Source organism: Dromiciops gliroides, chromosome 1, assembly GCF_019393635.1.
Source record: "Dromiciops gliroides isolate mDroGli1 chromosome 1, mDroGli1.pri, whole genome shotgun sequence".
Lineage (NCBI taxonomy): Eukaryota > Metazoa > Chordata > Mammalia > Microbiotheria > Microbiotheriidae > Dromiciops > Dromiciops gliroides.
The window spans coordinates 369,127,307-369,151,304 of NC_057861.1; the positions used below are offsets into that span (position 1 = coordinate 369,127,307).

Consider the following 23,998-nt stretch of genomic DNA (forward strand, 5'->3'; position numbering starts at 1 on the left):
TAAATAAACAAACATATATATATATATATATATATATATATATATATATATATATATATATATATATAAATGATTGAATGAATGAATGAGCAAATAAAAAAATAAATAAATGTAAGAACAAATTAATTAATTAATTAAGGGGTCAGAGAAGAATGCAATGGGAGTAAGGGAAAGGGAAAAGTAGAATGGGGTAAAGTATCTCACATAAAATAAACAAGAAAAAGCTTCCACAGTGGAAGGGAAGATGGGGGAGGTGCCAGGGAGTAAATGAACCTTACCCTCATCAGAACTGGCTCAAAAAGGGAATAATATACACATAGAATCGGGTATAGAAATCTATCTTACCCTGCAGGAATATAGGAGGGGACGGGGTAAGGAGGAGGGGTATGTGTCCAAAGAGAGGGCAAATTGGGGCAGGGGACAATCAGAAGCATAACTCTTTTGAGAAAGGACAGGGTGAAAGGACATCAAGAATAGAGTAAATGTTGTGAGGAGCGAATAGGATGGAGAGAAATACAGTTAGCATTAGAAAATGTGAAAAAAAAATTGAATCAAGTGTGTCTAATAAAAGCTTTGTTTCTTAAACATATAAAGAACTAAGTCAAATTAATTAAAATAAGAGCCATTCACCAATTAATAATGATCAAAAGATATGAAGTTTTCAGATGAAATAATCAAAGCTACAGTTATATGTAAAAATTTTTTAACTCACTATTGATTAGAAAGATGCAAGGCAAAACAATTCTGGGGTACTACCTCATACCTATTGGATTGGATAATAGGACAAGCAGAGGGAAATGACAAATGTTGTAGGGCATATGTGGAAAATGAAACATTAATGCACTCTTGGTGAAGTTGTAAACTGATTAAAAAATTCTACAGAGCAATTCAGAACTATGGCCAAAGGGCTATAAAACTGTGTATACATTTTGACTTAGTAATACCACTAGTAGGTCAGTATGCAAAAAGAGATAAAAACCAAAAAGTTAAAGGACCTATATGTACAAAAATATTTATGGCATCTCTTTTCTGGTACAAAGAATTCCAAATTGAGGGAATGCCCATCAACTGGGGAATAGTTGAACAAATTTTGGAAAATGGTTGTGATGGAACACTATTGTACTATAAAAAATGATGATCAGGATGCTCTTAGAAAAACCTGGAAAGATTTACATGAGCTGAAACAAATTGAAATGTACTGTGTACAAAGTAACAGCAATAGTCTAAGGTGATCAGCTGTGAATGACTTTGTTATTCTCAGCAATACAAATGATCCAAGACAACTCTGAAGGAGTTATGGTGAAAAATGTCATCCATTTTCAGAGAAAAAAACATTTGACTAGGGCTTCCCCTTTCCACTGTAGGAAATATAGGACCTTGTTAATACACTATCAAGCCCAAGATAAACAGACACACAGAGACTATAGGATAGTTAGATAAGTTTGTGATGCATTTTATTCACAAAAAATATTTCCAAAATAATAGGTACTGCCAAGCTAACTTAGATGTAATATAAAGATAAAAGTTTAAAAAGACTATGCTATAATAAACTATTCAATGGCACATTAGTATATATGGATGCAAATTTATTGAAAGACATATCTTTTCATGAATATGGGTGTATATATTTACATGCATATATACACCTCTGGGGTGTGTGTATACATATACATATATACGTGCATATATAAATATATGTATACATGTATTTTGTGTGTTTTATAATATACAGGATATATACATATATGTGTGCTACATTTGGGGTCTCTCTATATATGGGTATATACATATATATGTGTGTGTATGTATCTATACATAGCCTATATATTCTCTCTCTACATATATGTGTGTGTATATATATATTATATGTATATATTATATATGACATTCTAAAAATCTTAATTCAGTTTAAAGCTTTAATAATTTCAGTGATATAAATATTACAAACTTACAAAAACAAAATTTTAAAGATTAACTTGCTATTATTCAGTCATTTTTAGTTGTGTCTGACTCTTTATGACCCTGTTTGGCATTTTCTTGACAAAGGTACTAAAGTGGTTGGCCATTTCCTTCTCCAGATCATTTTACAGATGTAGAAGGAAAAAGCAAACAGAGTTAAATGACTTGCCCAGAGTCACCAAACTATAAAGTGTCTGAAACAACATTTGAACTCAGGAGGATGAATCTTTCTGACTCCAAGCCTAGAACTTCACCCACTGAGCCACCGAACTGCCCCAAAAAGGATAACTATTTACATTTTCAAACATATAGATTTTTCATATTAAAATTCAAGAAAAAGACCATTTTGTTTTATATATCTCTTTTCAGTTTTTGAACTTTGTAAATAGTAACATCTACTCCTCAGTCATTGAAAGGATTGCATTTCTAATCCTAACCTTAAGGTCATCCAGAGAGTGAGGTTTTGATGCATACACAGCATTTTGTTTACGAGCTTACAAGACAAAATCTAGTGGAGATAGATTAGGTGTCTGAGGTGGCCAAGGCAGATCTACTGACTCACCCTTCTAAAAAAATGTCATTGAGGAACTGCCTTTCACGCACCACATGACAAGATTTCTCATCTTATTAAAATTAAAATTATATTATTCAAAATTCACAAAATTTTCAACATTGAAAAGAAATATAAATAAACTTTTCAATGGTTTGTCTAAATTGCAGCACTTAAACTTCTGAAGTTATTAAAGCTTTAAAATTCACTAAGATTTTTGAGGCATCTTATATATATATATATACACACAAATATATAATTTTGATCTCTGTGTGTGTGTCTCTATGTGTATACTTGTATGTCTGCATAGGAATTGGTACAGGAACTATAATTTGATAGGTACAGGGAATTCCTGGGTAAAGAAACTTCTATTAATGTAGTTTGGTAACTTCTCTCAATTTGTCTCTTCCCTTATACTTCCCAGGTGTCAGTGATAGGGAGTGGTTGGGGAAAAGGGAAATATCCATATAAGATCTCAAATTGTTTTAGTCCCTCAACCAGTTTAATAAATAATTCAAGCTGCTATAAAGATTCAAGAGAAGAAAGACCCACTGTCAATATTATCATAGGACAAAGGCATTGCCAGGGCCACTTCAGGGCAAGGTAAGGTGGGAATCGTTTGAAAGTGGAGAGATGTAGTATCATCCAAAAGGATGAACTTGGAGAGAATTTGATTGTATAATTAGATTTGGTTCTTGGCAAACATGAAGCTTAAGGACAAATTTAGAACATTTTAAGAACAAAGCAAAAGCCATTTTTTGGAGCAAACTAATCTTAAAATAACAAAAAACAAAAAAATGTTGGGGGTTTGGGAGGCTGAATTAAGTTTGTCATCCATTAACTATGGCCTCCCATTGAGATGTTGGACAAAAATCACTGCAAGGTACAGCATACCTTTAGCTATACCACATTAGTATAATTACAGGCCTTCCTTTCACACATTCTCTTGTTCCTTAATTACCTTCCCTGTCCAAGGCTTATTATTCTCAATAGTGAATCTTAATTGATCACTGAGATGGAGTTGTGGGCATCAAAATTATTTTGATAATAATCCAAGACAAGATTCCATAATTACTATTCAGGAAGTGTCAAGGTGCTGCCTTTACAAGCTACCTTTATCAGAAGTGAACTTTAAGTATGTATAGAATGTCATCAGTGAATTCTTTTCTCTGGCATTAGATTCTTGCCTTGAATAAAGGAAAAAATGGCTTACAATTGATTGCATAAGAAACAATTGAAGCAGATAGTGGCATATTAATATTAATAAAGACAAGGGAGCCGGTGTCATTATCTTTTTTCCCCCTGTAAGAGCTTCTTCAGATGTCTGCCTTTGAAACAGAAATATCCCATTTGACAAAAGTAATACCCAGTAATTATGGGATGGGGTGGGGGTGAGGAAGCGGTGCTCAAAAGGAGAAAATGAATTTCTCTCCTTTAAGAGGCTCATGGCCAGAAATAAAAGAGCCTTCATTTTCTACAATCTACATGTAAATTGAAACAGCTTAGGAAGAAGAAAGTGTAGGCAATGGTAAATATAAAGTTTTCACAAAAAAGAAATGGTCCTTGTTAAAATTTTTCATTTGTGCTGTGTAGCTCTTTTGGAAACTGCTTTCTTCAAGTTTCACCTTATACTCTAAATAAAAAAAATCAGTTTTCTTATTTTAAAAAATAAAATATAGATTTGACAAAATAGAGAAACAGTTAAGTTATTGAAAAGCATCCCCTAAACACAGCCCAAAAAGATTTAAATTAAACCTACCTCTAAGAAGGATGTCATTATCTGAGACTTCAGAAAGGAGTAATCCAAAATGACCGCATTACCAAGTAGTTGGTATCTAGAGCTGGAAAACCAAATGGATACAATTCATTGTTTACCATTTTTTTCATGTTTTCTTTATGATTTTAATGCACAAAGGGTCTCATTTTACAGTAATGCCTCCTATATTTATTGCTACCACCAAAGACCTTTTTTTTGTTTGCTTGTTTTTAAATGTACCTTTACTAGTCAATGTTTCAGAGTGGCTTCCTAAAGTTCATGACTTGCAGCTAAGCTATCATGATTGTATATAAGTTGTCTCATTATAAGCAGGGAACAGGAGAGCATGGGATTTCTTTTTATGACCTTCAAATGTTTATTGCATTGTATAAAATATCAATTATTTGCATACAAAATCACAGCTGGTGTATTTCATAAATGGCATATGTTGAAATACCTAAAACAATAATTTTCTCAGATGTAGAATAAAGTGGCTCAAGTGCCTTGCTTATAGTGTGGAAAAAATGAGTTCAAATCCTGGCTCTGACTCTTACTAGATGTATGATACTAAACAAATCATTTAAGCTATTCTATGCCACATAAACTCCCTCGGACCTAAGAGACTTATTCAGTTAGTTGCAATCTGATTTGGTGGAGAAAAGTCCCAAGCTCATGAAATCACAGATCCTTCATATAATCCCATATGGGAGATAAAATGGTAAAAAATATTACTTTGCTAATTTGTACTTCTCGATTTTTATTAATGATTTTTTTTTTGTCAGTGTGCCTTGTTGCAGTGTTCACCTTCAAATGTACATTCAATTAAATGCAGGAGAGAATTAAGTATGTACTGAAATAATAATGAATCCTGAATGGTACTTGTTTCTCACAATTGGGGATTTAGTACAGAAGAGTGAGAAATAATGTGATATATTGAAAAAAACCCTGATTTGAGAGTCAAGAAAAAGCCTAGATGAAATGACTATTTTTGCTACTGAGTGTTTTTGAAAAGTCATTAAATATCTCAGGGAAAGAATTTCTACTTTATTTTTAACGTGAAGAGGTTGGATAAAACAAATTGGTTAATGAATCAATCAGCATCTAGTAAGTACTTATTGTGTGTCAGACATGGTAGAAATTACTGGGATAAAAACACAAAGAAGAATACAATCATTGGATTTTGAAATAAAAAGAAACTTAGAGATCATCCAAGCTTTTCAATTTTTATAGATCTAGAAGTTAATGACCTGAGAGGTTATGCAAAGATGGTCCTTAACCTTCAACCTCAAAATTTAGATGATTCAAAATGTTTATTTTATAAGAAATGAACTCCATCTTAATTATTAAATGTCTAATGCAATCACAGTGCCTGCATTTGGTTATGACAGGCATGGTAACTACTGCTGTTTTGAGAATTTTGATTGTGATAGATTAGAAAAGCTGTTTGACATTTATAGCACCTGCATCCTCAATATAAAAATCATTAATTAATCTTATCAGTCTTTTACTCTCAGGAGTAGTTAAAGTTTATTTCTCTGTTAAAAATTTTATGAATTCCTATTTATGAAAAATGATGAAACAGTCCCAAGTAAATTAATCACCAACTTTGGAATGTTTTATCTCTTTGAAACATGAAAACTTGTAGATGATGTGTGTTGTTTTATTAAGACATGGCCAATTGAATCTATTTTATTAGTATTCTGATTTTATGCACTGTCTACATTAATAAGAATGTGTATTTAATTTGGTTCTTATAACTGAAAGCTCTAGATTATATTAAAATTAAATTTTTTCAAATATGTTTAAAAGTTTCTAATACTGAAAAAACATTAGAGAAGAAAATAAAAAGAAAATATGGCAAGTAAAGTATAAACAAATTGAAAAATGGAAGGTGAGTAGAGAATAGAAAACAAGTGTACATAATACCCATACAAACCTTGCCTTGATGGGTGACTTATGAAAAGAAGCTCCTCTTTCCTAGACTACTGTGTATTTTGATATTTTTTAAAAGCAAGAAAACTTTTCAGAAATTTCTATTTTGGGGTACAGAATTTAAATATATATTGAAGACATAAATCCCTTGGAACTTTGTTAGACTAGAATTCCCCATAGACTAGAAAGGAATGGAAGAAGGCTCTCACTAACACTCAATCCAAGGATCTGTAGTTGCTAGTAAATTAAAAGATTCTCCTTATGAAGCAAGCTCTCCTTTTGAGCCATACCAACAGCCTCAGTCAAGAATAACATTTTATAATGACTCTAGTCTAGGGTTATAAATTTAAAAATTAATGAAAAAAGGAAAATAGCATAGTATAAAATCTAAATCCATTGAAGTGTCTTGCTTCCTACAATAGTGTTTTGCTTCCATGAATAAATAAAAGAATGAGTAAGTAACATAGTACAAAGCACTGTGGAAGTATTATGGACATAAGGGGAAAAGCAAGAGCAAGATAGTTTCTGCTCTCAAGGGGCTCTCATTTTAAGAGTAATAAACAACATGGGGAAGGGGTGTGAAGCTAATGTCAGTGTCATTTCTTTTCTTTTTCTTTTTCTTTTCTTTTCTTTTTTTTTTTTTTGGAGAGCAATGAGGGTTAAGTGACTTGCCCAGGGTCACATAGCTAGTAAGTGTCAAGTGTCTGAGGCCAGATTTGAACTCAGGTCCTCCTGAATCCAGGGCTGGTGCTTTATCCACTGTGCCCCCTAGCTGCCCCCATCAGTGTCATTTCCATGGATAAAAATACTTCAATTTCTGATACTGAACCACTCACATGAAAATGTCAAAGAATTTGGTGGTGAGAACTTTTCCCCATCTTCAGGAATTATTTCTCCTGTGGGACTAAGAATTATGTCACTTGTGAACACATCTATCAGTTTGCATCTCCACAAGCATTATTTCCATGGACTATGACTAAGATGGACAGGGTCAGAATCTGGTAGGGGAGAGTAGAGGCTTTGAGGGGACAGGTAGAGAAAGACTGCTATTACGATCATTTGGTGGCTGCTCTGACCATGGGAGGTGGTCAGTGGTTGATTTTGGTGGCATCAGGAAAGGGAGGCCCATTCTCTAAATGAGCTGCTCCCCTCAATGATTGCTGTAAGGGCCAGGCTGGAAGCAGGCTGCTAGTCTGTGGTCAGGGAACATTCCCATTCCCAGGGCTCTTGGGCTCAAGGTAATGAGTTATTTTCCTAAGAGGCTGAGGGAAAGTGGCAGTTGAGGAGGTTAGACCTTTCTGAGCACATGCTGCCTTCTGTCTATTGCTCAGAATACTTTGCTGATACAGCTAGGGTGGCTTGCCTGCTTCCTATCAGTGAACATTTGTATCTATTTCTACGTCTACATCTATATATCTAGATCTAGACACATAGACCTAGAACTCAATCCTTAGACATACATATGGATGCACGCCTGTTTATATGTGTATGTATTCTTGGTGCTAGTACCAGAAGCATGGTTAATAAATTATTTTACCTTTTCCCTAAGGTATTTTGGTTGTATAAATTAGTAAAGATACAACCAAAATATCTAAGTCAAACCGTCAAACAGAAGGAAGAGAAAGAGAGAGAGACAGACAGAGACAGAGAGACAGAGAAATTGATCGATATCATTAGCCTAGCAACAGAAACTTTGGGATCAAAATTTGGATGAAAAAAAGAGAAAGGCCAAATTAAGAGTTGATGTTAGATTTAATCAGCCAAAATTTGAATCACAGGAGGATTCTCTTGTAAGGAAAGGCAGGGGATTTATTAGATACTGTTTATGATTATTAGATTTATGATTTGAAATGGGATAAAGTCAGAGAGATTACTAATGGAAAAATATTATGGGCAGGGATGGTATGGGGGGTGCACATAAAAGTGGGTAAGCAAGAGAAGAGGAATAAATATCTGGATTCTCCTACCCCCATACATCACCCAATACCAAATATTAACCTCTTTATACTCAGTAGGCCTGTTTCTCCATAGGATTCTGATCATTAGAACAGCCTCAGAAAAGGTTGGGATAAATAAATGGATACATGTGGCAAAGCTCTACCAGGTCAAGGATGAGGCTGGTTGCTTAAAATGGGGAGAAGAACCAGGAAGTTTAATTGGTTGAAAAAGATGATCCAAGTGTTGATGATGATTTGCAGAGGAGCATATTGAATGATTAGCTAGAGAGCTTTTTTTTTACTTCCATAGCTGATGAAAGAGGGAAATCTAATCATGTGGTCCAGAGAAGACAAAGTGATCATGTCAATCCAAGGGTCCTAAATAATTATAAAGTAATGTAATATTTCAACATTTTCAATGATCCTACAACTATTAGATGCTTTCTCCCCCAAAAAAACTGAAAAGAAAAAGTTCTTATTTAAGAATGATTGCTTTTAACCCCTTATTTACTTTAAATTACTATGAAAAAAATTTGCTTCCTGTACCTCTAAGCTTTCAGTTTAGTTGCTTTGAGAAAATGTAGAGATTTTAAAAAAAATATTACACTATTCATGCCTGATTATATGGCTTCTGGAAAACCATGAATTAAATCCACACTGGGTACACATGAAAATATTCATGATTACATTGGACTTTTAAAAAACATTTACAAAACAAAGTTAATGCTGTCAGAATTGTTATGAACCATGAAATTGTAGAAGAAAGTTTGCTGAACCAAATGAAATAGAGCCTATATAACTTGGAAGAAAACCATTCCATTAAAATTAAAAACATTTTTCAAAACAAGCCAATTAACCATGGGGTCAAAAATCTTGGTCTACATTAAATTATCACTACCCTGTGCTTTTGGTCTGACATGTTAGGAATCTTGCTAAAACTGTTTGTTTCCTAATAGTTAATTAGATACACAAAAATATCTGGGGCACATATCAAAAAAGAGAAAAATTAGGGTGTACAACAAAAGTATCATTTCTACTTATGATCACCTGCGGATTTCCAAAATGCAAGCTTCCCATATCAATTTAACTGATTTATTCAAATCAGTGCCTGTCACATTTATCATGAATTCAGATTTTGTTTGCATTTCCCACTTCTTAGTTTGTAGATGGATATGAGTAAACAGAATTTGAAAATATAATCATAGAATTTTAAAGCAGGTTGGGAAGCAAATTTTGAACCTTTGATTTTGGGAATGTTAAAGTTTTAAGATTATATGGTCTAAACAATTCATTTAAGAATGAGGAAAGTGAGGGTCACAGCTCTGAAATGTTATTCCTAGAGCTTGACCTCAAATTGTTTTTAGCTAAGGGAATCAGGACAGACCTCATACCAGTGGTGTGCCTAGAAGGAATCTGAGATTCTAAAAGGTGGAGTTAAGAAAGGAGCTCATGAATAAAGACATGGAAGATAGCCTATGCAAAGGCCATGGAAATTGAGGCAGAATGGAATCTAAAAGAAAGTCAGTGTCAAGAATGTAGAGTACATGAAGGGAAAAATAGCTAAATAATCTTTGGAAGATTAATTGGAGCCAGATTATAAGGAATTTTAAAATTCCTTATTGGAATTTATTGGATTCTAGAGGCAATAGGGTAATTGACACTTTATGAGTAGCAAGTGACATAATCATACCTATGCTTTTGAAATAACAATTTGTGGAAAGAATAGATTGGAGATCATTAGGAGGCATTTGTAATATTCTAATCAAGATATGGAAAAGGCCTAATTTATGGTGGTGTTCAGGTATATGGAATAATGTGAAGGATATGAAAAACAGTATGGAGGCAAAATAGACAAGATGTGGCAAATTATTAGATATAGAACAAGAGGGCAAGGGTAATAAAGAGATTAGAATTATCTCTCTGGTTAAGTGCCCAGATGACTGGAATGATGGTTATTCCTTTGGAAGACATAGGATGATTAGGAAGAGGGGTGGGTTTTAGAGGAAGGATAAATGTTCTGTTTTGGACATATTGAATTTAAGATACCTAGGAGATAGTAAATTGGAGATTTCTGATTGGTAGTTGTTAATACAAAATAAGAAAAGGAGAGAAGAGGAGAAGAGAGAAGGAAAGAGGAGGGAGAAGGGAGAAGGGAGAGAGAGAAGGAGAGGGAGAGAATGACTTAGAATTTGGATAGTGATAGGGACTGGATCTGTGATTTCATTGATATAAAAAACACCCCAGGGAGGAAAGTCATTCTACCAATTCAGGTAAGTAGGTCAGAATTTTCTTAGCAACTGATAGCCTTAGAGAGCTGCCTAGAACAGAACTTCTTAAACTTTTCCCATTCACAACCCCTTTTCACCCAATAAATTTTTATGCAACTCTGGGTATATAGATATATAAAATAGGTATACATAACCTATTGCTATTGCCAAAGTTTTCATCACCCTCATATTCAATTAGGCAACTCCATATGGAGTGATGAACCACAATTTGAGAAGCTTTGGTCTAGAACACTGAGCAGTTAAGTGATGTGCAATGTCACAATGTGAGAGGAGAAACTTGAACTTGGATGTGTGTGTGTGTGTATTTATGTATGTATTTGTGTGTGTAGGTATGTATACATATATACCTACACACACTTTGGGGCTATCTATCCCTTAAATTATATTGCCTCTTAAAAACATGCATACCTTTTAAAATATTAATACTAAGGAGACATGAGTTATGAGTGGCTATTTGGTAGAAGACCAAAAGAGATGATTTTTTTTTTAAATTGATAGGTGTGAGGGGCAGCTAGGTGGTGCAGTAGATAGAGCACCGGCCCTGGAGTCAGGAGTACCTGGGTTCAAATCCGGCCTCAGACACTTAACACTTACTAGCTGTGTGACCCTGAGCAAGTCACTTAACCCCAATTGCCTCACTAAAAAAAAAAAAAATGGTAGGTGTGAATATGTCCTAAGACATCTGAAGGGTTTGAATAACAGATTAAAAGTACCTTGCTTTATTTTATTAGAGGGAGACTTAGATATATTAATTTTGGGTCAATTATTTATAGTGTAATTCCTTTGTCTACAACTTAGGCTCCTTTGGATGGGTTAGTTGTGGGTCTGGCATCAGCGCTTACTTTCCTTGTCAATTTCTTTCTTTGAGAGAATATATGTATCACAATAGTCTCATTTGTCTTGGGGACAAAACATCTTTGGGGTACCTTACAACCATGGAGAACTCCTTGAAGAAGGATGACTTTTATAGACTCCAGTTTGTTAGTTGTCCTTAAAACCCCTGACAACAACAAAAATGAAAACATACAACTTTGCTCAATTTGTTCTTTCACCTTCTTCACTTGCAGTCAAATAGCTAGAAAATAATTTAACTACAAATATCATGGGCAATTTGGAATCTCTTGCATAGTTTGTGATCCAAATAAGGTCTGTATTTCATTTTTATAATTCTTTTTGAGCATATTTTAAAATCCACATTATAAAACCAAATTATGCTTCTGAAGAAGGAGTATTAATACTTTTTTTTGTTTTCCACTATTATAAACATAGAAGATTAAGCAGGAATTCTTATCCTTTTTTGTCAAATACTTCTTTGGTAGTCTGGTCAAGCCTATTGGACCTTTCTGTTTTTAAATGAATAAAACAAAATACCAAATGTTAACCAAAATACCCAAATATATTGAAATACTTTTCAGAATATTAAAAATACTGAAAATAAAACAAAAAGATTGCGGGGTGGTGGTGGTAGTATATGAATTACTGGTTAAAAACCAGGAGATAAAGGATATAGATTATGTGACAATCTGGGAGTCTTACTTCATTGCAAATTCTGCACTGAAATGATCTGTCTGTCTAGCTAATGAGTGATAAAAATGTTCACTAAATCTTGATTTAGGACTATATAACTGACTTTCATCATCTGACAGCTATATAAATGGGATATATGTAACACAGGATAGGCCTCCAAAGTGGTCAAGTTGTTAAGGAAAGAGTGTTAATCAGGCATGGCTTTTCCAGCCAAATTGTAGCGTATTTCTTGGATCTAAAAGGTAGTTCAGCCTCAATTTCCATAGACATCTCATTCTCAACTTGTCATAACCAAAATCATATATTGCCTTAAAACTTTACCTCTTCCATGACTAAATGGATGAAGTATTTATTGAGAAGTATATCCAAACTATGATAAGGACTTGGGATGCAAACAGAAAAGGCTATAACACCAGAAGGTGTGTTTGCCAGACTGAATACTGAGAGAGTTTACATCTGGGAATGATTATTTGTGGTTGGAAGCACTGCTATTCTCTAGTGTTCAGGATCCTGGACTGTCTCTAATGGTGTCTTGGGAAAGAGAGTGGATCTGGAAGTTGGGTCAATGATCTGGAGTGTGCTGCCATGCCCAGGGCTCTTGTGCTTCTCATTTTTTTAAATTTCCCTGTCTATTTTGAGGGCATCACTGACCTTCCCATAGCTAGGTCATGTTTTCAGAGTCATCCTTGACTCTTTACACTTTCTCTCCCCATATATCAAATCAGTTGTTGTCTATTTAACCTCCCAATATCTCTTACATCTAGCACCTTAATAAAAGAGTACTCTACTTATGCACCCTTTACCCTACTAGAGGCCATTATTGACTCTCATCAGGAATAATAAAATCTTTTACTAATTATTCTTCTTACTTTTAGTCTTTCTGACTTCTGATCTATCTTCTAAGAGTAACTGCCAAATTAATATTCCTAAAAGGGATGTCTTACCTTGCCACCCCGCTACTCAAAATTCTTCTCTCTAGAAGAAAATTTAAATGACTCAAACTAGCATGTAAGACACTCAATGAACTGAATTCTATCTACCATTTCAGTATTATTTTGTATTTTCCTCCTTACATACTCTATTTCAGTCAAATTGGACTGCTAGCCAATATGAGCAGGGAACATTCCATCAGTCAACTCAATATCATTGCAATACATGCTCTCCTCATCTCTGCCTTAGAGTGTGGAAATCAGGTAGTGCTTCCTATATGATTTTCACAATCAACTCCTCAACCTGCTTATCAGTGCCCTCTTCCTATTGATATTATTTTTCCTCCTCTTCATATTACATCGAATGACTTTTTATAGACTTTGTTTTTTACTCATTTGTGTGAATATATGCTACAACCTCTCTAAGGGCAGAAACTACTACATTTTCTTCTTTGAACTCCCAGTATTTTGCATGTACCAGTCACATACAAAAGATTTGTTAAAATGAATTGAATTGAGTAAGCCATATGATAGGCTCTATCAATCAATGGTTTAGTCTGTACAATAAAAGTATGGGAGCTCATATTGAGAGAAAGTATAAAGATACAATTTGAAGAAGACCAACCTATAAAATGTGGCCTTAGATCTATGGCATCTATATCTTGCCACTGGACCCAGATGGCTCTGGAAAAGAGATTGAGACAGGTGACTATGTATAGCCCTGCCTCACTCCAAATCACTGCAAGCCATATATGATGATTAAAAATATGAGCGGCATAGTTTCTGGGTAATTTAATAATTTTATTAATATGCCAATGGGTTATTAATAAAAGAAGGTTTACTGGCTGTCTCTCTCATACCAAAGACTCCATGGTGTTGAAACAGTAGATGGTCAATGGGGCCAAGAATTTACCCTTGAATAGAGAAATTATCTCCAGCCTTGGGCTATCAATTCAAAGGATGTTCTCCTCTTCAATAGGGGTCCCTGAGTGATCTCCCACCCTGGATGTAGAAGCCTTCAGCTATCTAGATAAACATATGTCTCCACCCAAGATACCTTGTGAGCTTGGGTTGGGCCTGACCAAGATGAAGAGATTTAATGAAACCTCTCAAGGAGAGCTTGCCTTTGATGAGGGGGAAGGAAGGGAAAGAAGACTAAGAAAGAAGGGGAGATGACTGGGTCCCCCAATACATCGATTATTAATAATTATTTCTCACACATGACATCACCTCCCTGATGTCATGGTCCTCTTCTAGAATGGACAAACAACAATAAACATTCTGTGAGTAACAATGGTTCCACAGGGTACTTAAACAGCCTACACCAGTTCAGCAACACAGCTCCTCTCTTCTCCATTCCATATATGGAATCATACTCTTACCTGCTGGTGCTCTGCCCATAGGAATATAAATTTGATTGCAGAAACCTCACAGGATACCTTGGAGTTTAGAACCTGATTTCTTCTAAGGGCCACTTCTTAAACTCAAATAACTTTGCCTGTCATTAATCAGCCAACAATAGGTCCCAACCCATCCATCCTTTATTTGGCCATTGTTTGGCCTCTGGATGGCTCACAGTGGAGTAAATATATTTTTATTTTAGACTAAGTAAAAGAAACCTTTGTGGGGCAGCTGGATGGCACAGTGGATAGAGCACCGGCCCTGGAGTCAGGAGTGCCTGAGTTCAAATCTGGCCTCAGACACTTGACACTTACTAGCTGTGTGACCCTAGGCAAGTCACTTGACCCCAATTGCCTCACTAAAAAAAAAAAAAAAAGAAAAAAAAGAAACCTTTGTTTGTCTCATTTCTTATCTAGTCTTAATTATTGAGTGGGTGTTGTTCCAAGCAAACTGAATCTCCTGAAAGACCAAGTTCTCCCACTGCATCAGAGGCCATCTCCAGTTATATTGATCTATATTTTGCCACTGGATCCAAATGGCTCTAAAGGAAACAGTGAGGCTGGTGACTTTGCAGAGCCCTCCCTCACTTAAATTAAATTCCCTGCAAGTCATGACATCCCCTCCCCAATGTCATGGTCTTCTTCAATAGTAAAGGACAAAATGACAATAACAACAACAACTCAGGACATTTCTTATCCTCCAAAATTTTTCATCTTCCAGGAACTTGAAATGGCACTATAGAATTCTTCCTTTGATTTATGTCATTGTGTTATTATGTCTTTTATACTTTTATTGAAATGAACACTGAAATTACTTTTTGTGGAAAAATATGGGCTCCCCTCAAAAGCTGATTGAAGTTGTCTGGAGAAAATTAATGTCTGGGAGGTGAATTTCAGCTGGGAGAAGGGTGCTTACTAATATCTCCTTTCCTCTCCCCCCTCCCCAGCAATCAGGATCACATAATGAGAGAGACCCAGGGCTGGTCACATGGGGGAGGAGTTTAGAGGGCTGCCCCTTTAACTATACTGCATTCTGATTGACTAGCATTTGGCGGTGCGCAGATTGTGGCACTCGCTGGCATTTCCATTAGAGGCTGGCCCATTCACGCTCGAAAGTATAAAGACCTTTGATAGTTCTCCAACACTGAATCCCAGAAATATTTAAATGCGGTTTCTCAGAATTTCAGATAGCTGTATTCCTTAATATCTATGTATCTATGTAAATTTGATTAAATCACTTCATTTTTATAGTCCTTAATTACTTCATCTGTAAAATGAGAGTATTAGGTTAAATAACCTCTTTGGTATCTTGTAGGTCTGTATGTATGAACATCGTAGCTGTTCAGGTCAAGCAAAAGAAAGAAGTTGAGGAGAAAGATGAGATAGCTATGAATGTAAAATAAACTTTTCTTACATCAATGGCTCATTTTAGTAAATAAAACACTGTTTAAATAGGATTTGGGATTGAGGTTCTATGAGAAAACCTCTTCTCATTCAGCTTTCATGGTTCTATTGTCATACATTTTCTATATTGTTCCGTAGATTACCAGATCTTAAGGTAAGCAGTCATCTTTTCTTATACTTCAGTATATCAGTGCATCTATTATCTCATTGATACAAGTAGTCCTAATAATAATGATGATGATAATATTACTACCATGCCTCACATTTATATAGTACTTTAAGTTTTGCAACATGCTTTAAATATATATCATTTGATCTTCACAATTCAGTGAGAAGGATGCCATTATTATCCTTGTTTTACATATGGGGAAGCTGAAGCTCATTGAGGTGAAATGAATTATATGGAATATAGTGCCAATAAGTACCTGAGGTAGAATTAAAACCCTGATTCCTTGGCCAGCATTTCATTTGATATACCAGCCACTGAAATCTATCCATGCCTTCATATAAAGTACATTTTTGATGATTTCCTTCCATATATACTAGACAAAAGTTTCACTCCACGTGTTAGTGGCTCACTTCTAGGTTCCATTAAAAAAAAACATATAAACAAAACTCTCTGGCTTTCAGTATGTTACTTTTTCTCTCTCTTGTCACATGTCCAATAATAGACTTACTTTTCCAATTTACGTTCTGGATATTCTTTTCAACATTTCTTGTGCCTGGGTCATCAATGGAATGATGCCACAGCTAATCTGCACTCGCTGTGTCTCCCTTGCCTTTCTCTCATGCAATATTAAACATCTCAGGTAAGCTTACAGAAACCTAATAAACTAACAATTGACCTAAACTCATAAAAGCATAATTCTCAGTCTTCAACTCCAGGGCTTCATATTTTAATTTTGTACTTGAGACACAGAAATGCTTCTGAGATATCTATTAAATAACTCAAGGGGAGGAGGATCATTCTTAGTTGAGACAATGCCAGAAAAATGCTACAGTTAAAGTAGGACCATTGTGGACTCCTCAATCATCCCTTTCCTTTGTGTTGTCAGCATCTATTGTTTCTGACCACGATTACTTTCCTCCCTGTAGTGCTGAGGGAAGTTTCATAGCTTCTCTCTTATGTGTTTCAGAAGCAAGCTTACAATATTTTTGAAGCTTTATAAAGAATTTTACTGCTAATAACAATGGGAAAAATACAGGGTGAAAAATCTCTTTTATCACCCACTTCCTTTCCTATTCTTACTGCCCTTCCCCTTCCCTGTCCTCCCCATTCTGAGGCATTCTCAGCTGGGGGTGGCTGGGGATTTATTATCATGGAATTTACTCTTTTTGTCCTTCAATTTTTCCAGTTACGTGCCTTCAAATGTGGCCCTATTTTGGCCTAGAGAGAGAAGAGAAGGGAGGAGAAAAGAGAAATATCAGTCTGGGTAAGAAAGGGAAGTTTTCATTATCACCATACCTAGGCTATCCTAGGAACTTTCTCTAATAGAAAAGACAGGTCTTCCTGGCCTATCAGCCCTGTTATCCTTCATGTCTTAAGATTGGCCAGCAGCAAGAGAAAGTCTAACAGTTATCAGTTGCTACGGGTGACAGAATAAATTTGCAACCTGAAAACTATCGCCTTCCTTAAAAAGCACAGGAGGAAAAGGACTCTCCAAAGCTGTCAGACTCAGAAAGATTTCATTGCTTCTACCATCTTTCAAAGACGTTTGACTACTTACTGCTCTCCAACATAAAGTAAAAGTGGAGAAATAAAGTATGACCAAATGACAAGGTTCCACAAAAGAGCTCCGAGCTAGAAAAAAAGCAGTTTCATGAGCCACGCTTACTTCAGATCCCTAACTCTTCAACCTAGAAGCAATATTCTCTTATCTTTCTGTAACCTCTTATTGCCATTAAACAGTCTTGCTTAAGTTAATCACTTTCTACAAATGCAAACTGCCAATGGACCAAAAAAGCCAGGATCCTGTCCATCTTTGTAATATACCTTTATCTTCTAAAGTGACCACCTTGTATCCTGCTTGAGGGGCAGCTAGGTGGCACAGTGGATAGGGCGCCAGCCCTGGATTCAGGAGGACCTGAGTTCAAATCTGGCCTCAGACACGTGACACTTACTAGCTATGTGACTCTGGGCAAGTCACTTAACCCTCACAGCCTGGGGGATAGTGTCTCCCCCCCCCCCAAAAGATAAAGGCTTACTGCAATGTACTTAAGAGGACTTTACTATGTCATCCATTGACAATTCAAATCAATTCAATTACCAAAGAATGCTGGATTTAAAATAAGAAAATTCAAATTCAAATCCCTATTCTGCCACTTATATTTGTAATCTTAGGACCTTATCATAAACTAAAGACATTAGTATCTCATCTGTAAAATAAGGGGATTGGGCTAGATAATCTCTATAGCTCCTCTCCACTCACTATTTAAATCCCCACTGGAAGACTAGATCCCCAGAGGGCAGCTGATTATTACTTTCCTCAGGGTTGTAGGGATAACCTGGAGGACTGGGGTAGAAGATAGGGTGTTGCTATTTTACTGTTGTTCAATAGCCCCTATCTCATGTGCTTCCCATTGATTATCAATTACCCAGACAGCATTAATTAACTTTTAGGAAGGAATATTTACTAATCTTGTATAGTAACAAAAGGTATGTTAAGGGCTAAAATTCTAGCTAAACTGTCTAAAATATCTAATGAGTGGTCGCCAATAAATTATAAGCTTTAGCAAGAGTTAGACTTTTAAGCATTTATTAAGGAGAATAAGAATTTGGTAAAGAGAGAGAAAAAGGCCTAGATTTCTATCTATTAAAGGGAGAGCACATTTTTAGCTCCCTTCTCCACCAGAGTCCAGAGGAAAGAGCGCCGAGACTCCGCGCCAGTCTCTTCCTTCCTCCTCCCACTAGTCCGCGTCACTTCCTGATACCAAAGACAAGACTCCTGGTCTTGCCCTCAAAGACCTTCGCTTCATGGGCAGAACTCTTCTACAGTTAGTATCCAGCAGGTGGCGTTATTCCAATCGTTACAGTCCCCCCTGTTGTTCCTCAAGAAACAAAATGTTTCCTTGACGGAACAGTAAAAAGAATATAATAACTATTGATAACTAATAATATGTGAACAACAATATAGAAAAGGAAGAGAGGAAAGTTTTGTCCAGAGGGGCGATTTTTTTGGGGTGAGGCAGTTGGGGCTAAGTGACTTGCCCAGGGTCACACAACTAGTAAGTATTAAGTGTCTGAGGCCAGATTTGAACTCAGGTACTCCTGAATCTAGGCCCAGTACTCTATCCACTGTAGGGAGAGCACATTTTTAGCTCCCTTCTCCACCAGAGTCCAGAGGAAAGAGCGCCGAGACTCCACGCCAGTCTCTTCCTTCCTCCTCCCACTAGTCCGCGTCACTTCCTGATACCAAAGACAAGACTCCTGGTCTTGCCCTCAAAGACCTTCGCTTCATGGGCAGAACTCTTCTACAGTTAGTATCCAGCAGGTGGCGTTATTCCAATCGTTACAGGTATATGTACAAAACAACGAAACAAAACAACACAACAACAGCAAAACTGTTCCCCAAGAGTCTGAAACACATTTCTCCAAAAATACATACATACTCCAGGGGAGATACCTCAATATTAAAAAGCACATGTGGGAAAGGGCTAATAGCCTCAGTTCCCTAATCTGTTAAACTGGTATAATAAGAGCAACCACATTCCAATGTTGCTTTGAAAATGAAATGAAATAATAAAGTGCTCAGCACAGAGCTTGCCACACAGCGATATATATAGATAGATATAGATATAGCTATATAGATGTTGCACTATTATTACTTATATGCATCACACTTAAAAGGCATTTTGAAAAATGCAACACAAAACAAAACAAATATTGAGATATACATACATATTGTCATCTCATCTTATAAATTGGTAGATTGTATAACAAGGCATTTCTCTAACATAGACCTAAAGTTAGAAAAGACATTGAGAGGGCACAGCCAAGATGGCAGATTATAGGCAGCAACTCAGCTGAACTCTGTTACCATTATCTCCCCCTCCCCCCACTCTGAACAAACTAAAACAATACCTCAAATCAAATACTGAAGTGGCAGAGTCAAAAGAAGTATAGCATGGGAAATTCTTCTGGCCTAAGGAAACTTAGAAGGCCACCAGTAGACATCTTTGAAACTGGGATGGAGGGTGGTCTGAAGTACGTTGTGGACAGCAGCAGCAGCATTATGAGCTTTCAGCCAGGGACATTAAGGGAATTGGAAGACTGCTCAGAAATAGATTGCAGGGGGCTCTTTGCTGATACTGGATACAACTCATGTTTACTAGCAACTTAGATGTCCTTATGAAGTTCTAAGTTAACAGTTCCAGGGCAGAGAGGAGGGCTGGTGGTTGGTCATAAGAGGGTAGGGGTCCTATTCGTAGTTCCAAGGTAAAGAGGAGGATAAGCACTTGTGGCCGTAGAGGAGCAAGGGCCCTTCCTCAGTAAACCATCAGAAGAGTAAACCTTACCTCTCCCAGTAAGACATCTTGGAAGCACCAAAAACTTGCAGACCTTTAGAACTAGCTTCGAAAACAGCACCAGGAAAATACCTGAAGTTAGGGATGGTGTCCCGCATCCCCAGCTAAACAGAACCCAACTAACATAAAGTTAAAATAAATAGGCTGAAAAAAGAGAAAAAACAACAATAACAACAAAAGAACTTGACAATAAAAAGCTACCATGGTGGCAGGGAAGACCAAGACAAGCTGAGAAGACAACAAGATGAAAATAGCTACACACAAAAGCGTAAAGAAAAATGCTAATTAAACCCAAGCCCAACAAGAAGTTACAGGAAAATTGAAGACAAAGTTAAAAGTGGTAGCTCTTTAGTAATTGAAAAAGAAATGAGGGTGATAAAATAAAATTATGAAAAGAAAATGAACAAATTGGCAAAAGGCACAAACAATACTGAACAAAAAAATAACTCCTTAAAAAAAAGAAGCACAAAAATTCAGTGAAAATAAAGAACTCCTTAAAAAGCAGAATTGGCCAAATGGAAACAGAGGTATAACATTTCACTGAATAAAACAATGCTTGAAAATTACAGTTGGAAAAGTGGAAACTAAGGACTCTGTGAGACATCAAGAAACAATAAAATTAAGTCAAAAGAATGAAAAAGAGAATAAAATGTGAAAAAACTCACCTGGAAAAGAGATCATGGATAATATAAGAGTTATTGGAATATTTAAAAGTCATGATCAAAGAAAGATTTTAGACATTATATTTCAAGAACTCATCAAGAAAAAACTGTTCTGATGTCTTAGATCCAGAGACAAAATAGACATTAAAAGAATTTCCCAATCATCTCTTTAAAAAGATCCCCAAACAAAAACACCTAGAAGCATAATAGTCAAATTCCAGAGCTCCCTGGTAAATAAAAAAGCACTTTAAGCAACCCGAAAGAAATAATCCGAATGTTTTTGAGCCACAGTCACAATTACAAAAGATTTACTGGCTACCATATTAAAGAATTATAGGCCTTGGAATATGATGATGTTACAGAAGGCAAAGGAGCTAGGATTACAACAAAGAATAATCCACCCTCAAAAAGATTGCATCTAATCCTTCAGGGGGTAAAATTGATATTTAATGAAATAGAATAATTTTGAACACTACTGATGAAAAGAAGAGAGCTGAATAGAAGATTTGACATTTAAACAGAAGGCTCAAGAGAAACAAAAAAAGGTAAATATGAAAGAGAAATCATAAGGGACTTAATATGGTTATAATACTGTTTAAATTCCTACAAGGGAAGACAATACATGGAACTCCTAAGAACCTTATCATTATTGGGAAAATTAAAAGGAGTTTATGTAGAAAGAGTGCATGGATATGGATCTTCTTTTTTTTGGAGGGGCCAGGCAGGGCAATGAGGGTTAAGTGACTTGCCCAGGGTCACAAAGCTAGTGGGTGTTAAGTGTCTGAGGCCAGATTTGAACTCAGGTCCTCCTGAATCCAGGGCCAGTACTTTATCCACTGTGCCACCTTCCTGCCCCTGGATGTGAATCGATTATCTTGTAATCAGTTTAAAAAATGATGTGAGAAAGATGAACCGGGAGAAGTGGGAAGAGAGAGGTAAAAAGAAGAAAATTATCTCACATATAAGAGGTGCACAAAGAAGAGCTTTTACAGTGATGTGGGAAATGGGGAGGGGTGGCAGATAATGATAGATCCTCACTCTCATAATTTGTTCAGAAAGGGAAGAATACAAATACACACACACATACACACCGAGTCAGTTGCATACAGAAATCTATCTTAAACAATAAGGGAATAATAGGTGAGGGAAAGGGGACAATGGAAGGGGAGATGATATAAGGAAGAGCAGATTAAGGGAGGCAGTGGTTAGAAGCAAAATAGGTATTTGAGGAGAGATAGGATTAAAAGAGAAAAGAAGAAAAAAAACAGAAAAAATTGGATGGTGGCAAATATACAGTAATCATAATTGTGAATATGAATGGAATGAGCTCACCTATAAAATAGATGTGGTTAGAAGAATGCATTTAAAACCAAAATCTAACAATATGTTGTATAAAAGAGATATACCTAATATAGAAAGATACAAATAGAGTAAAAATAAAAAGAAGAAGCAGAATCTAAAGTGCTTCAGCTGAATTTACAAAAAAAAAAGTAAGGGTAATATTCATGATCTTAGAGAAAGTAAAAGCAAAAATAGCAGTAATTAGAAGAGATGATCACAGAAACTATATTTTGCTAAAAATTACCATAGACAACGAAGTTATATTAAAACAACAAAAACAACAACAAAGTTCTAAAACCATCAGCAAGAGTTATTTGCAATGGGGATAAATTTTAAAAGCCTTCCCAGTAAGATCAGGTATGAATGAAAAGAAGACAGTGATGCCCACTGTCATCAATATTATTTAACATTGTAATAGAAATCCTAGCAATAGCAATAAGAAAAAAGGAATCAGAATAGGGAATGAGATAATAAAACTATGACTTTTTGCAGATGATATGAAAATATACTTGGAAAATCTCAAAGACTCAACTAAAAAGTTAGTTGAAACAATAATTTTAGCAAAGTAACAAGATATAATAAAGTAAATCTCCATAAATCATCAGTATTCCCATATGTCACAAACAAAACTGTGCAAGAGATAGTAAGAAATACCCCATTTAAAATAACTCTTATATTATGTTATTTAAAATAACAGTATAAAATACCTGGGAGTACACCTACCAAAGAAACTATACAAACAAAATTGTATGTATGTGTGTATATACATATACACACACATATACACATACATACATGTGTATATATGTAACCGATTTTATCTGTATATTATATATAATTTTATTTGTATAAATTTACATATATTAATTTATACCAAAAATCAGATTTAAATATAATTGGAGAAATATTAATTGTTCATGGGTAGACAGTACCAATATAAAAAGAATTATACTTTTACCCAAACTAATTTATATATTCAACACAATCACAATTAAATTACAAATTTTGCTGAATTAGTAAAAACAATAAAATTGATTTTGAAAAATAAAAAGTCAAGAATATCATGGGAAATAATAGGAGGAAAGATAAAGGAAGGAGGTTTAGCAGTACCAGATCTTAAATTATATTATGAGGCAATAATTAATAAAGCTATCTGTTACTAGGTAAGAAATAGAAAAGTAGATCAATGGAATAGAACAGCCATACAATTTACAACATCAAATAAACATGATAACCTTGCATTTGACAAATGTGAAGACAAATTTTGGGATAAGAATTCATTATTTGTTAAAACTTGTTGAGAAAACTGGAAAGCAGTAAGGCAGAAACTGAGCATAGACCAATATCTTACACCATTTACTAAGATAAGGTGAAAATGGATAATGACCTAGATAGAGAGATTTTATAAGAAAATTAGAGGACCATGTTACATATTACTTATCAGACTTATTGATAGGCAAAACATTTATGAATAAACAAGAGATGGAGAGCAAAGTTAACCTGGATCATTTTTATTACATTGCAATAATTTTTTTTTTACAAATAAAATAAATGTACTCAAAATCAGAAAGAAAGCAGAAAATTGGGGGGGGGGAATTTTACAGACCATTTCAGAGATAAAGGTCTCATCTCTAAATCATATAAAGACTTTTTTTCCAAATCTATAAGAATGTGAGTCATTCCCTAATTGATAAATAGTCAAAGGACATGAACAAAAAAAGATTTCTTCTTTCCAAAGAAGAAATCAAAACAATTTATAGTCATGAGGAAGAAATGTTCTAAATCATTA

At 35.3% G+C, this 23,998-nt stretch overlaps 1 protein-coding gene across 2 annotated transcripts in view; it reads right to left on the bottom strand.

Annotated features, from left to right (window-relative positions):
• The window catches only part of CDH12 (cadherin 12), a 1,430,569-nt gene that overhangs the window by 985,471 nt on the left and 421,100 nt on the right, over positions 1-23,998 (bottom strand). For both annotated transcript variants that reach the window (XM_043974996.1, XM_043974997.1), the window contains exon 2: positions 4,269-4,350. The gene's annotated coding sequence lies outside the window, so the exon portion shown is untranslated. The remainder of the gene's footprint in view (positions 1-4,268; positions 4,351-23,998) is intronic.